Raw genomic sequence first — 6,199 nt, 5'->3', positions numbered from 1 at the left:
CCCAACCCCAACCCCAACCCCAACCCCAACCCCAACCCCAACCCCAACCCCAACCCCAGGCATTCTAGAAAAGCAAAAGACAATGAATAATATTTATTTTATCCATCCACAATATTCCCATACAATACAATACAAATACACAATAATTTTAGAAATAAATATAAAGGGATTAAACTTTACTTATTTATAGATAGTGTCACAAATTTCATGGCCTCTTCGCTAATGACTGATTCATATGATTCACATGATTCATACTATTCATAATATATTCGGCATTATAAACTTAATATGATTGGCTGATTGAATGATGGATGAATCATTTGTTGGGGTATGAGGCAGCATTGCAGAGACCGCATGTGTTTCCGGCAGAGAGTCTGATGGTTCCTTTTTCTCCCCAAGATGGTCCCCAAGAGTTCTTGACAACCCAGCTTCCTCCGCTGGTTCCGACGAGGGTGACTCCGTGGTTGAGAGCGGTCTTGCAGTTATTGAAGACTCCTGAGCTGTACTTGGACCAGTTGGTGGCATCAACGGCAATTGAGATGGGTCTTCCGGTAATAGCGGTGGCGAGGTCGCTGCAGCTCTTGATGTCAGTGAATCCTGAAATCTTGAAGGGTCCAGCATTGTTTGAGCAGGTTTGCTTGACGGCTTTGTAGGGATATTGATCTTCGTGGACAATTCCGTGGTCTCTAACGTATTTGTAGCCGTTATCCATTAATCCTCCATTGCATGCTTGGTTTCCATATGATCCTGAGCAGTCAACGAGTTGTTGTTCAGAGAAGCTTTCAAGGGTTCCATAAGCGATTTTGCTCAAACCTTCAAGGCCACCGGTGGTGGAGAAAGCCCAGCATGATCCGCATTGTCCTTGGTTCTTGACTGGGGTGACGGCACCTTGAGAGATCCAATCAACATCTTCGAGGACGGGGACTGAAGTATCTTCAATGATGTTTTCAGCTGAGACGATGGTTCCGAGGTAGATCTGGGCGAATTCTTCCTGGGTCAAGGCTGAGAATTGGTTGACTCCCATTCTGTATGAATTGTGTTCATTTCTGTTGTGGCTTTCAATTTCGGCGATGTTTTCCAAGAAAATTCTTTCTCTGTAGGCATTCTCGAACATTGATTCGTACTTGACTCCGAACTTTGATTTCCATGATTCAAAACCTGAGACCTAAGTGGTTTGGGTTTGATTGTAGACAACGGAGAGGGCTCCGAGGACTGCCAAAATCACTGCTAGTGTTTTTGCGTTCATTTTGATTCGATAATTTTATTAGGTGTGTAGCTATATCAACAAATTTATAAGAGTCAAGTAGGATTTATTATGGATTGCTATGGATTGCATCATATTTATGCTGTAAAGTACAGCTCAAACACTGAAAGAGCACTTCCAAACAGCTCTAATCCACAGGATATCCCTAAATATCAATGGAGTGCATTCTTAAAGCTATCCAAAACTATGGCAGGTCCTATTCATCGGGGCCAATGCAGATAACTCCCGATCAGAAAAATAGTCAATGTAATTAAGATAACGATAGATAGAATAAGCAGAGTTGCGATTATAACTGCAATATATCATAGAATATTCTGTCTTTGTATTTCGTATATGCAGTATTTATAATTTCTGATTAATTGAAGTTTGTTCCTAATATTTCAGGCTTGATTTATGTTCTGTTCTTATTATTTAGTTGTGATTATAATATTTGGCACTTAGGATATCCATGCGGCAACTATTTATGGCAGGATGCTTTAGGTTCTCGACCAGCGTGTTTCCCAAATTCGTTAAATAGGACATTAAATCCGGGCGGCTCCTCAAAATCATTCATTCATCGGAGGTCGATCGAGAGGTCCCGGAAATCAATAAGAAATAATTCCTCGAAAGCAATCAGGTTACCTTTGATGCTAATGGAATAAAAAATACCATTGTCTCTGAAAAGGGCTTTAAAAAGGGAATAAAACTGGCCAACAGCACAGCTGTCGAATTTTCATCACAAATCCAAAAGTAAAAGGATTTCAAAGGCATTGCATCGTCAGTTTTGGCGAATGCTTTCAAATTCAACAGGAAATAAAAAGCACCTGAGTCGATTTCAGTGTCTTACTCAGCTTTCGAGAATAGCGAATTTATCATGGAACTCGTTAATTCGAGAATAAGGGCTAAGTAATGGGCGAACGCAAGAGCAAATTAAGCCAATCCACAATTCTTTGAAGATTACTGCAGAAAGATTGCAAAGTAGCTCCCCATTCAAATTTAAGTCATCAAAGGCAATGAACTTCTAACTCAAGGTTTCAGGTTGATGCATGCAGTCGGAAGAGCGAGCAAGAATTAGCCAACATTTATTAATTTATCATATGAGGGAAATCCTGAATCAAAATAATGGATATCCTTCGTGGGTAAAGGAGTCTGCTTTGATGCAGGAGGCCTCAATCTGAAACCATCGAGTGGAATCAAAGATATGCATATGGATAAACATGGAAGTGCTTCAGTTTTAAGTGCCTTTTAAAGTGCCGTCAAATTAAAACTTAAAGTGAACTTAACAGCCTCGCTTGGGTTCGTGTAGAATTTCATTAATTAAATTGCTTATCGACCCAACGACATCATTAAGTCCAGAAAAGGTCTAACAGTTGAAATTGGTAACACTGACGCAGAGGGAAGGTTAGTTTTAGCGGACTGCATGCATTGGACTCAATAAAAGTATAAGCCCAAAAAAATGATTGAACTATCCACTTTAACTGGCGCTGTTGTAATTGCCTTAGGCAAGCACCATGCGGGCTTATTTAGCAACTGCGATAAGCTCACTGAATAGTTCATTATTGCAGGAAAGTAAGTTCAAGAGTATTCTTGGAGATTACCTGTCGAGGAATACCATCATTAGCTTATAAAATCTGAACATGCCGATATTTCCAATGCACCTGGAAAATCTGATGCATCTTCTTCTCAAGCAGCTGCCTTTTTAGAGCGGTTTGTTGACGAAGGGGTTTCTTGGATTCATTTGGACATCGCAGGTACAGCCCACAACGGAACTTAATCGACCGGCTTCGGTTCGAGGGTCCTGCTGAACTATCTCCATAATCAAGTCTGATGATTCGGTATAAATATTGTAAATAACTATGTATGTACACAATATAAATACTATGTATCCATGCAGCATTTAAATGCCAGATCACCATATTTTTTTCGCCCTGTTGCCCTTGCTCTTGCTCTTCTTGACCTATTTCATTTTCTATGATCGTGTGAGGGCTTCTTAAATTTTGGCTTCGAATTGTCGCTTGAGTTCGTCTTTGATGTCATCGAGTTTCTCGCCAATAATGCTCATACTTTTTTTCCTCCACGCAGATCCTCTGCGGCTGAGCCTTAGGGCTAATTATTTTCTTGAGTATCTTTCATAGATTTGATTTCCTTCTCTTTTTTTAGCAAAGATCTGATAAGCTGCTCTTAAATGTCTTGCCTTTCTTCTTTACAATGTCCGTCGATACCCTTTATATTTCGATGGGTCAGCAATATGTTTCGGAAGTAGGTACTCCTTATTGGCTATTGCTGAAACCTGCTCTCGATATTCGGTCAATAAAGTGCTTTTGCTTTGCTAATAATGAGACAATGACTTATTTTATGTCGTCGGTATTTATTATAAATCCATGGCATTCCATCCATCCTGATTGCCTGCCCATCCCAGCAGCAACACTTATATTCCTCCGTTGTCAAGGTTTGCCAATATTCTCCATTACACTGATGAATTTTTGAGGAAGTGATTGCGGCTGTTGATTCCATCTTTGTCGACGAGCACAAAAACATTTTAAATGTTTTATTTATACTTTTCGATCATTTTGGAAAATCGACGGTAGATTGACAGGAGCTGATTTAGGGGGTGATGTTCCTTCGATCTCTCGTTCAAGTATGGCAAGTTTGTGACAATTGTCACCTTTTTATCTGGATTTTATAATATTTTAGGAGCGAGTTCGTCGAAATCTCCAAATCCTACATATATTAAATTGGGGGAAATTTCATAAATCTGGTCAGAGGGATTTAATTTCAGAAACGATTATTCTTTGACGGGAGAATATGCTGAGAATTTGTGCTGTTCCAGGAGTTTTCCGAAATTTTATACACTGTATTTCACCATTTTCATGCTGTTATCACTGCCCAACATCTTACAGGTGCCACTGCTATTCTACTCCTATATTTTAGCTAAGAAGTCACTCAAGTACTCTTGCTTAAAGATTGGCCAATATTGCCAAACAAAGTTATTAACATGCTCTTGCCTCACAGCTATGGATGAGTACATTGCACATGCCACCAATGGAATCGTGGAGGATCCACAGAACGGATCCCACAACCTCAACTCTTCTTTTTTCGCTTTCTTTTTCTGCAAGAACTATGCGCGATATAAAACAGATGCTGCCAGAGTCTCCCTCATAGGCCCCCAGCCGACATGCTTCTTCCAGCCATGCTTATATAAGCTTTCTTTATTGATCTTCAATAAAAAACGCCCATGGTTCTTCCTGATATAAAACAATAAATGGGGCTCATAAAGTATCTTGCTGGAGAGCTGTATTGACTGTTGTGCTATCTGATCCCCCGACACTGCTAATTATCTTTCGGGTTTCTAGTTCGATGTCAAATGCAGTGTTGTACTTTCGAGCCGTTTCTGTTAACTCATCTCTCTCATTTTATCCTAATGCTCCCACTTCTTCGATACCATGAGTTTAATGTCATAGTAATTCTCCAGCCTTTCAGTTTTGGCCTAATCTGAACTTGTCATTGTGCGGTATTCTTTTATGATAGCTTACTTCATTAAATGATTTTTTAATATGCTCAGAATGGCGTTTTCCGACGGCAGATTCGTGCTCGACTATCTAATGAGCAAATTCATGGTGATCTTTTATATTAATCCCCTTTCCATGTTCATAAAGCCCTTAAAGTTAATTTTCTTTAAAAGTTACCCCAGTTCCTATTCGCTCGTCCTCCCCGATTTCAAGTATCTCGAGTACATTGGAATCTTGTGCCCGATTTGCACATACATATTCTCAACAGTCAAGGAGTAAAAGCTCAGCCTGAACAAATCGTGGAGATGAGCACTAAAGTAAAAAGAATGTAGTAGATCTTAGTACTTTGGTTTCATTCCCATTGAACATAATTCTTTGTATAAGTACGGGTCCATTGTCTTGTTGGTCTTTGCATAGATTCTGAATATGGATTGCATTATTATAATTTATGCTCGTATTAATCATAATTATATATTAGTCTTATCTGTCGCATGGCCTACGAAAGTATAGTGAGTTATTATCGCATGTTCGCATTCATTTCCATCTCAATGTTAATATCGATAAATAGCTGTACAGATTATCATTCTTTGTTGAGGGGTTGCAAAATCATTTTTCTGTTGAGTTTTTTATCGTTTTTGATTTCTTTCAAAAATATATTCCCTCTCTCATTTCGGGCTTATTTTATTATGTCACTTACTGAATATTCACTGCTTTATTTAGTTCCAAGTTTTTTGGAAGAAGGCGAAGGGCTTCCAAGTGGCTTTAAATTTTCATCTACTTTAGCTTTGTTGTTTTCTTTTTGGCCTCCCTTATGCTGCTTGAATCCATTTTAAAATGGGATATCTCTATTTTATTGTGTTAACCGAATAGTAACTGCAGAGCAGTTTTCATTAAGTTTGGGAAATAAAATTTGTTTGTTTTTGAAATGAAATGGCGGAATTTTGTATTATCCTACATCTTCATTGTACTCGCAACGGCCCTTCACACAACCTAACTAACTCGGCATCATTACAATGTTTAGAATGCCTTAAAGCAGTTTGTTTTATTTTGCTAGAACACGGATATCTTCAAGATTATCTTCTTTTTCGATATAGTTCTAATGGTTCATATCTTTCAGCTCTTTCTATAATGTCCTTGCCTTCGATTTTAATTTTTTTACGATAGATTTGAACTTTTAAATCTACTCAATAGAGTTCGAGCCTTCCATATTTTTCAGAGAATCTTCTTCTATGTCCAATGTTGTCATTTTTAAACTGGCCCTTTTTTCCTCGGCTAACTTAGATTCGTATTTGGCCTTTTATATTTTGGAAATAACACCACTGTCAATATGAACGTCTTTTCCTTGAACATGCCGGTTCTACAGTTCTTTGATTTTATCCAGTAGCCTTCTCTTTTCCTATTTTTCGTTGAAGAGTTCTTGTTATTTCTCTCGCAGTTTCTCATTTAT

At 38.5% G+C, this 6,199-nt stretch overlaps 1 pseudogene across 1 annotated transcript; it reads right to left on the bottom strand.

The window, feature by feature from the left end:
- Window positions 1-289: 289 nt before the first annotated feature.
- Window positions 290-1,251, bottom strand: LOC148298640 (cathepsin L 2 pseudogene; annotated as a pseudogene). The gene has a single exon (XR_015839168.1). The product of XR_015839168.1 is annotated as a cathepsin L 2 pseudogene (transcript).
- Window positions 1,252-6,199: the final 4,948 nt, after the last annotated feature.

This window comes from Brachycentrus maculatus, unplaced genomic scaffold (assembly GCF_059751285.1).
Source record: "Brachycentrus maculatus isolate JH-2025_06_01 unplaced genomic scaffold, ASM5975128v1 h1tg001777l, whole genome shotgun sequence".
NCBI classification, from domain to species: Eukaryota; Metazoa; Arthropoda; class Insecta; order Trichoptera; family Brachycentridae; genus Brachycentrus; species Brachycentrus maculatus.
The sequence above is the reverse complement of the archived record's forward strand: the minus strand, read 5'-3'. Positions and strand labels throughout refer to the sequence as shown.